The following is a 10,318-nucleotide window of genomic DNA, read 5'->3' on the forward strand; positions in this document are numbered from 1 at the left end:
CCATTCCGGGCAAAGGTCATGAATAAGTGAAGTAGTTAGATATGTATTATCAAGGCCAGCACCCCTAGCATATGATTGTCGCGACAGTATCTCGCGGCGAGATAGACTACCCGTCTTTTTCTAACTATGTTAATAAAAGAGGGACGGGTAGTCTATCTCGCCGCGAGATACTGTCGCGACAATCATGTGCTAGCCCGGCTGAATATCCTAAAGGCAAATCCTATATAGGCAACAATTTCGGCAGTATAAGCCTATAACAGTCACGCATAAGCGAAAGACCTTAAGAGTTGCATTGTGTAGAGAGAAGGCTGTGTATTTGGCTCAATCTGACTTTTTACAGGTGGTATAAAGGGCTTATCAGGGCTGTATGTTTAGGAAAATAAATACGTACCCTGAACACAGCAATTATTGTAATCAAAGGTTAATAAAAATACCAGCCTCCTCTGGAGGTGAATTCAATAGAATGTATGTAATCAACATTGGCCCTTATTTTGTGATGTGTTGATTTTTTAGTTCACCAGAGTTTGTAAAATAAAAACGTACCGGAATGAATAATATAGCCACACATAATATAGTATACAGGGTAAACTGGGGTGAACGAGAAGCAATTCCTCATGTCCTACTTGTCTCCCCTCGATGCTGCAAACTAGAACGATAGTTCAAGACAGTTACGAACTTTACCATTTAGGGAGCCACCTCTATATAGAGTATAGATAACAGTTCAAAGACATTATCCCGATTTTGAGATACTTTAGAATTCGTTTTTAAAATAATTTAGAAGCAGCAAATAGTTAAATCCCACGATGGTATAGTATAACGTATATTAATATAATGAAATACACGTGTTCTGCTTCTGCTAGTAAAATATATATATACATATTAATTAATATCACATAGTTGCATCTCATATATTTTATTACCTTAATATTGCAGTTTGCACTTTCATATGAACTTATTTATTTTTGTAGGTAGTTAGGTACCCATAAAATGCTACAGCTTGTTGTTTGTCAAGTTGCTTATAGTTTACATGTGTATAAAGCCACGTATTGTTTTTTATAGTACCAATATGCAACATGCTGGCTCGTCATTCTATGACATATTTGCTTCGTAAAACACCGTGAACGTGATACGTCATAGTATTAATTAATGTCGTGACGACGTGCTGCGCTGGACCGTAAACAAAGACGTTGCGAGAGCGGCCTTGGGGCAACGGTGCGGTCCAATTTTTGTATTTTCCCAGCATCTTTACAGTATATTATTTAAAATAAACATGAGTAAAGTTAGTACAACATATTACTGTGAATTTATATAACCAGGCTATCTGTATTCTAGACAAATGCCACGCGATAACCGTTAGAGTGCGCTAGAAAAGGTCATGGGCCTTACTTAATACAATGTCATAGTCCCACGTCATGATTCCTCGTGAATTACAAAAATATAACATCTAATGTAACGTGTACTTAGAGTAGCTGAACTATATAAACATTATAAACAAATCATTAACTAGATCAGTTTTCTAAAAGATATAAACGAACCTCCTAATAGAAAATGGGCCATTTGTATGAAAATGTTCATGTTCTTATTTTCATTACTAAGTGTACTCTTTGCAAGTATTTTACTGCGTGTTAAAATATTTTCAGTGCTTTACAAACTTAGATATATACTGACAATGTTCAATGTAAAAAATCGGGAAAATTCGTACTAAATGAACTGAGCGCACATAATCAAATTCAGGCTGAATCAAATCGCAATTCGGAACTTCCGAACACATTTTATTCGGTTTGCGAGTGGCTAGTTAGTTGTATGTTACGAAAGGGTACGAACTTTTGCCGAATCCGAATCATTTAGCACATAAATAGACGGAGCTATGCTAGAGCTGTACTGAAGTTGAACCAACAATTGAAACGTTTATATGGTGAATACAAATTAAAATGTTTGTACTTAAATTTAACCCTTAATTTGGCAGAGACTTTGATGATAATACAAATTGATATAAGTATATTGTACCTACAAATATGGAGGAAATTTACAATACGTGGAATAATATTTTTTTCATAGCAAAGCGTTCAAAAGTTTCTAACACAATAGAAGAGCGATAAGAAGCCTGTCATACAATTTTGAGCGATGTTTTGAAATATTATTGTAGGTACACTAGTGTAGGTAGAACCTACTTAATGTACATATCTTGACGTCTGTGCTGTCACATCCGATTGCGAAATTAATCTACTCTGCATATTGATACGCGAGAAGTCACTATCCGCATTGCACTAGTATAGGGTTTGCACGACGGATCCGAAATGTATGGGAATATCCGCGGATCCGGGTCCAGATCCGGATAATTTCATACATTTCGGATCCGGATTGCAAACCCTACACTAGTGTAAGGCCCAAAACCCTGTCGTTCAAACAATAAATAAGCCTGTGCAGTAGGATGAATATAGGCTTGAAAAGTGATAGCTTAAAGCAAATTAACCTTTAATCATAATTAATATCATAGAAGAGTGCTCTCGAGCTCGGCTTGAAGCCCCTTACACCCCCGGGCACACATCGTATCTCGTATGAAACCTAGATCATAAAGGTTAGACCTTGAACTTATGGAGAGAATTTCTCAACTAGTTTTAATGAAGGCTCTTACGTTACGTATATGCTCAGACCCTCGGGGATCTATTATTATTAATTAAATCTGCTTACTGTTAATTTTTTTTAGTGTAGGTACCGCACAAATCTTTGTTCGGGGTACACTTAATGGGATCACTTCGGTCTTGCAAATCAGTTAAATGTGTTTTTGTTATTTGAAATGTATTATGTTTATACAAAGTTGAGGCAGAGAAAACAGGTTTACGTAAGGTAAGAATTTTGTAAGGTGGCATAGAGGTTACAAAACCTATGATGTCATGAGGTCTTAGAATAACCTGGAATTGCGTCTCTAACAAAAACTGATTCCTATCCTAAGTAGGTATATTACCTACCTATAGGTACAAAAATGCATCAACCATGGGTGGTCGGCCTTATATGCTTCTGTGCCTCGTTATACTTTATTAATCTATAGGTAATGTTATAATTTTCGTAAACGCCCTAGGCTTTATTTAAACAATTGTAGCCTGTTTTCAAGACTAATAACTGCACCCAGGTATCAGTGCCAATACGACCTAACACGTGTTGTTATGACACACCTTCGGCATTTGCATTCAAGACAAATGTCTGTACTGTTACCAACAAATATGAGCGCATCGCTTCTATTCCAGTATAAGTATGACCTCAAGTTCTATAATAACAATGCGTATTGAGATATCACACTAACAATGGTACACGAGGTGTGCTTGGTATGGGAATGCAATGTAAAGGTCTTCATCCAATAGCTTAGCGCGAACAGGTGTTTAGAAAACCAGTATAAGCGCGCTCTCCAACTACTCATCGTTATTACGGGTCTCAAGAACACCTTATACTAGACCATAGGACGCGAGCGACTCGCACATTCAATGGAACGCATGGCTGTGTTTTGTGGGTCAGCGCCTACCGTTCCGCGTCATGGAGGAGCTAAGACCGTTTGATTGGATAACTGCTTGGATCGAAATGATTTCACTTTTACTTGCTTATGCCGGTGAGAAGGTACGACTAATGCCCGAGATGACGTAAGGAACGGCCGAAGTTATAGGCACTATTAGCTATTAAACTGGTTTGGTTGATTTTGTAGAACACTTTTGATTCTTGTTTTTTATTTGGTTAAATTTTAAAGGTTAGCACTAAAACGATGTTTGTCTGATATGATTTGAATAATAAAATCATATCGGAATAGTATTGGTCTATCAATGCCAATTACAGTTGAGTTGTGGTTGCAACCTTCCTTAGGAGATAGTTTTTGCTTACCATCAGATGCGCTGCGCTTTCCGCTTGTTAGGCGCCGTCGTAATAAATTTTAAAAATAATAGATTTAGCCCGATGTACTGATAATAATAACTTATTTTTTAAAACATAATAAGAATCAAAATATGTAGTACAAAAATAAACATAAGACATAATAGACAGTATAAAAAACAGCCTATTTTTAAGTTGCTGTTACCATTGTTTGGTTAAATACCTATAATTTTATTATGACATACCTACTAGTTATTATTTGCTATTCGGTAAATTCATAAAGTGTACTCAAATTAGCAAAACCACAACCCAGCAACTGGTTTGGAATGTAGTTTTGCGCACGTTTTCCGTTTACCACATATTTTGCGGCTTGTTTATAAACGGCTAACTTTCGGTCCTCACAAAAAGAAATCGAGCATACTAATGTGCACTCGTGCCGCCGACTGGCCTGTTCGATGGTAGCGATAGTAAAAGTGCGTGGGGAATTTCACATGTTGAGGTACATTCGCTTCAAATAAAACGTAGAATTAAAAGACAACTACGATATGTATACGTATATAGGTGACATACAAACAATTCTACCTCTCTGAGAGTAAGTCATTCCTTAGGAGTCACATGAGCGTCGCAGTACCTACCTTCTTTGTGGATACTTGTGTAGATTAGACAGTAAAATCCATCCCGGTAACAGTTAAGCAGTCATAGTTAACAATTATTTTTAGTATAATACGTTTAACAAATTAACCACGGACTGGATCCCACAGGATGGATCTCGGGGCAAAGGAAGACCCAAACGGAGATGGCGGGACAACCTTGATACATTCTGTGTGGAGTGGCGGGAGTGCGCATTGGACAGAGTCAAGTGGCGGGAAAGAGGGGAGGCCTTTGCCCAGCAGTGGGACACACTAATAGGCTAATTAAAAAAATACGTCTATTGCCTTAAACTTTAATGCTTACGTGATTAATACGTGTTATTACAAAATATTATTATATTATGAAATAATTCTACAAAACATGTAAACAAAATATTAAATGTGCTTCATTCAAGCCAGAAAGTTACTATTTGTTATGGTAGGCCCCACCTCACCATCGAAACTGTGTCAACGTAGCTTACGCAACGCAGACCTCGCGAAGAAAATCTCTAGTATTAGACAAGTCTCGCTAGAACCACGATTAAGTCTTTATTACAACTAGATAAAGTCTAATCTAGCTTGGCAGAAGAGCATGCACTTTTGGCTCTTGGAGGCTGTACTAATGTTATTACAACATTATGGCAACTTGTATGGGAAGCTGTTCGAGCTTACTATTGAATTCGTGTGGCGTGTAAAATTCCGACGTGTTTTTACTTTTTAGACGATATCTTGTATGGTTTCATTTTCTTCCTGACTATTATGTGCAGTAATTATGAGTAGGTAGAGGAAGTAAAGTTAAGAATTCGTAATGAATGACTTATAAAGGTAATATGTTAAGAAATAATTTTAGCTTTTTACGTGTACTAAATTAAAGTTTTTTTGTCAATAAAAAATGTAATTCGAAAAAATTGCAAAGATACCTACTTTAAAAAAAATTACTCAAAATTATATTTAAGCAATCGAAGAGGTTTCATGTCAAGGCATTGTATGTCATATTCAAAGGAATTGCGTCAATAAAGACGAAATAGTTATAAATTATTTATTTAACCATAAACAAAATGAGGTCAGCGCAGGCAGTTTAAAGTTATTTTATGTTCATATACAACAGGTCATTACATAAAGTGCAACTCTGCAAGTGCGAAATATCTATTAGAAGGGTCACTTATTCTCATTGGTATATTAGAACCGCATACCAGGGCTTGCAAATTAGTTTTTAAGACATGTACATATGGATCATTATTGCTTGGTTGCAGTTACTAATATTTCTAACTGCAACCGGTTTTGCACGCAGATTTGCTTCCACTATGTGGCTGAAGTTTTGATTTATTATTAAGCCTAGATAATTCAATGGGCCTTGATAGTTTTAGGACTGTAAACCGCTACTGGTTAATACATTCATAAATGGCATAAACTGTATACATTAGTATATTTAATAGAAATATAGGTAGGTACCTAATAAATATACAAGTTAAATGCATTGTATAAGGTGCACATAAATGAATGTTGCACCTATTAGTGAATATAGTACACCTATTCACCGTAAATGGCTCCTAGGTTTATATTTACAATGTCATTTTAACCCAGACTATACAGACTCGAATAAGAGAAAAATGTTTTAGAGGTAGATGTTTTTCCACTTGGAAAAAATTTAAAGTTTATATTGAATGGTGTGATAGTATTACAAAGCAGCAAGAAGCTCGTGCCCATACCACTGCACACGATAACAATAGTGGCACGTGGAAAGAATATCAATTGAATTTTCCCCTTTCCACACAGTGGCTTAAGAGTACTAAGTACTTTGGTAATGGCATTTTCTGGTAACGATACAGGAAGTTAGACAGGAAATATAAATCGTGTTCTTATTTGAAATCGACCCAAGTGCACCGAACTCTATTTAATGAGGCCAATATTCTTAAAGTGCCTATGCTTCACGGATTCCTAAAATCTGCAAGGCTTGTCACTTTTTGTCATGGTAGCGTGCATGGCATCAACAAGTGAAAATATCCATGGGATATCAGGTAAGTAATATTGAACGTTTATGTGCGAACATTTATTTATGTCCATCAGACGTTCTTAGCACGCCATTACAAATTAATAATCAAAATGTTCGATATTAAACTTTCGTGAGACATATTTTAAACTGTTTAGACGACAACGGTTTCACTCACTTGAGTGCACGAGTTGCAGTCGCCGCGAGCACTCGAGCCTGAGGAAGGACCCCCGAAGGGCCCGAAACATGTCGCCAATAGCGACTAAAAATTCAAGTGAGTGAAACCGTTGTCGTCTAAACAGTTTACAAATCAAAATGTTCTTGAAACGGTTCTGAATCATTTGATACGAGTGAACTAACATTCGATGGAAATAAAATTATAAGCTTGGCTAAGTTGTGAGTAAGGAGTTAAAAGGAAAAAAAATATCCTGACACCGTTGAAGATTGTAAATAACGTAGTGTTTCTTTGTAGATAACAGTCTACAAGTCCCTCTTCCTGTATGGCGGGACACCTGATTGGTTAAGATTCTCATTGACGATCTATGAGAATAAAAATATACTTATTAATATATCACACCATTCACAAAAACAATAAATGGTATGAATTTATTGGTTTACAACAAAATAAAGTTCTTGTCCCAGTTTAAATCGCCGACCTCCACTTGGCAGTATCGAAACAAACGATTTGCCAAGTGGGCCGTCAAGTTAATGTTTTTAGTTCGCCCAGGCCATGTTATCATTGCTGACTAGCAGAGGCAAGAAGTGTCTCAGGAGAACTAGTCTATCTAAGACCTAGAGATGCGTAACAACTATGGGTAATCGAAAGCGCATTTATACTGGTTAGCCTAAAAGTTTGATTTGCGTGCGACGAGTAAGTGTCTCGGGCGTTTATAAAACCGTCCCTAGACTGCTTATAGAAGTACGAGTACGTATTACAACTAATGGCTTTCCTCAACTGGACTAATTAGGTGGATTGATTTTAAAACTGGGTTCTAACGTACTGTTTCGTAATGGTAATATTAAGTATCTAATGAGCAGAGTAAATTGTTGTGGTGTGAAGCAAAAGTAGGTACACATTGCTTGCATTCTTACTAAATAGAGAAAAGTACCAAAATATTAAGAAACTTAGGAGTCCTGAAAACTAAACTCTATGTAAAGAATTTAATTAATTCCTAATTAATTACCAATTATAATGTTTTTAACTTTTAAGGGACAATTAAGACGTCTCAACCCATTAATAGGTAGGTATATGTATTTCTATTTAAAATCAATATTTGATCGCTGAGTCACTGCCGTTTTTCAAAGGAAAAGGAAAATAATTAGTAATGCAAATTGTCACGTCATCAGCATCAAACCTATAGTAGTACTAGTAGTAAACACGTATGAATCACGCCTAGTATGTACATCAATTAACTGCGAATACCTTGCCATATCTAAGAGTATGGATGTACAATCGGTAGGCCAAATTTAAGAAAAGCGTAAAAATTTTAATGGTTATTTACGGAATAGATGCGGAATTTAAGGCCAATATTAAACGTTACTTGGTAATGATCTGAAATGAGGAGTGAATGCGCGAGCGAGAGCGATGAAGATGATGTTATGAATGATCAATTGTATCATACTAAAAACCTCTTCCCAAAGAAAAAAAACATAAAACCATCTGCCCTTCCACGGCTCAAGAGGTCAAAGTAGACGAAACGTATAGAGACAGCGGTGTTATTTAGTGATATTCATATACATAGGTCCTAGGTCCCACGGGATGCTCTATCTCTCGAGGTCTGTGTGAATATTGTATATGGCACAAGTTTCACACGTCACTGATATGAAATGAATGAATATGTAATGTTACCTACCCGTAAACTATGAATTTTTGCTTGCCTATAATAGTTTATATGGATTAATGCGGGATGCAATAGCAAGTGAACACATAGCTGGTTCTTTTAGCTTCACTAAGAATGCAACATCATTGTATATTATGTTTTGATGATCGTGACATAGAATCGAATCTTACATAAGAAAGTACTTACCTATATGCCCATGATTTCCTGAACTCCGTTTTGACATTCATTCGATTATCATGGATATTCCTCAATGAAATATCACAAGCAAAGTGTGAATGTTTAATTAGATACCAAGAAAAAAAGAAATAAAAATACTACCTACCTATATGGAATTTAAAAACATACACAAGTAGGTATGGTAAGTATTTTCGCGCGCAAAATAACAGTTGCTTATCGAGACAATACCGTGTATTTGTCCAATTGGCTACTTTCCTAATAGTCAAATCAGTTTCTTTTTTAGAACTGTCAAAACGATTTGCCAATATGGAATTTGTATGAAAACGTGTGTAGTGACGTCACAGTCACACCTACTTTTTATATTTCCATCCGGTTTATTAAATAGAAATTGTATTTAAAAATAACTGCTATCTATGTTTTTCTAATAATTAATCTGGTGCTTTATTTCGTGCACGGTCTGAAATAATTTATTGTAAGTAGAGGAAAGTACCCAATTATTGTGTTACTATACTGAACTTTATTATAAATATTTTATTTCTCCTTTTAAGTCACGTGTATATTCGGTTTTCTTCAAGAACACAAACTCTGCTTAAAATCAGTTTCGTCTCATCAATATGCCACGACCCGAATATTTAGACCTAATAAATATTTCAAGCAAAATGGGTCACGCAACCCTTAATAAAATACGATATTAAATTCCTTTCCTTTGGTTGTTTGTGCAAAAATACAATTCATATAAATTAATGATTACATTAATCTTGTTTAATTGACATTTAATTGACGTAATCAAAGATTGTTCACGAATGAATAAATGTTGTGATAGGTTTAAATATTATTTACCTCAAATCCTCGGCGACTGGTCGAATGAAAATCTCAGAAACTTGTATTGAACGAAAATGCACCAACCCTGAACTTGACGTCATTCGTTGCTATAGCAATTCCCAGGGAGAGCGCTCGCTAGCATCCGAACACACAATAAAAAAAAACAAAAATCACAAAAAATTACTTAAATTAGGCACCTTATTTTTTTAATTTTTCAAGCATTTGAATTTGGAACTTGTTTTTTATATTCGCTCGGTTTTCGTCGGCAGCGTTCGGTACGCGCTACGCGACGGCACGGGGCGCACTACGTAAATGTCAGCGCAATCGGCACATGTGCGAGCGAATGTAAGGCCGCGCGCCGATTGGTTCTTTGCGATTATTTTTTTTATAATTGAATTAAAAAGTAGTTATTTTTTTAGTAAATGTACCTAATCTTTAGAGTAGTTTGAGAGTCGGATGATGACTGAATATGTACATACCTATTAATTATATTATGTTTATTCGTTTTCCGTAAGGAAAATCCATAATCATATCATTACTAAAAAAACATCATCATCTTCCTCGCGTTATCCCGGCATTTTGCCACGGCTCATGGGAGCCTGGGGTCCGCTTGGCAACTAATCCCAGTAATTGGCATGGGCACTAGTTTTTACGAAAGCGACTGTCATCTGACCTTCCAACCCAGAGGGTAAACTAGGCCCGTATTGGGATTAGTCCGGTTTCCTCACGATGTTTTCCTTCACCGAAAAGCGACTGGTAAATATCAAATGATATTTCGTACATAAGTTCTGAAAAACTCATTGGTACGAGCCGGGGTTCGAACCCGCGACCTCTGGATTGCAAGTCGCATGCTCTTACCGCTAGGCTACCAGCGCTTCTTACTATACTAAAAAAACATATTGACAAATAATGGGCCAAAGTATTTTTATTTAATTTATTTACACTGATCGAAGCCTATTCAGATATAATAAACTTGATAAAATATGAATAGACATAGAGGTTTG

At 36.1% G+C, this 10,318-nt stretch overlaps 1 protein-coding gene across 2 annotated transcripts in view; it reads right to left on the reverse strand.

Moving 5' to 3' along the window:
• LOC134659467 (chaoptin) overlaps window positions 1–9,626 on the reverse strand; it is a 49,799-nt gene extending 40,173 nt beyond the window's left edge. For both annotated transcript variants that reach the window (XM_063515112.1, XM_063515121.1), the window contains exon 1: window positions 9,333–9,626. The gene's annotated coding sequence lies outside the window, so the exon portion shown is untranslated. The remainder of the gene's footprint in view (window positions 1–9,332) is intronic.
• Window positions 9,627–10,318: the final 692 nt, after the last annotated feature.

The sequence above is a fragment of the Cydia amplana genome, chromosome 2 (genome assembly GCF_948474715.1).
Source record: "Cydia amplana chromosome 2, ilCydAmpl1.1, whole genome shotgun sequence".
Classification (NCBI taxonomy): Eukaryota; Metazoa; Arthropoda; class Insecta; order Lepidoptera; family Tortricidae; genus Cydia; species Cydia amplana.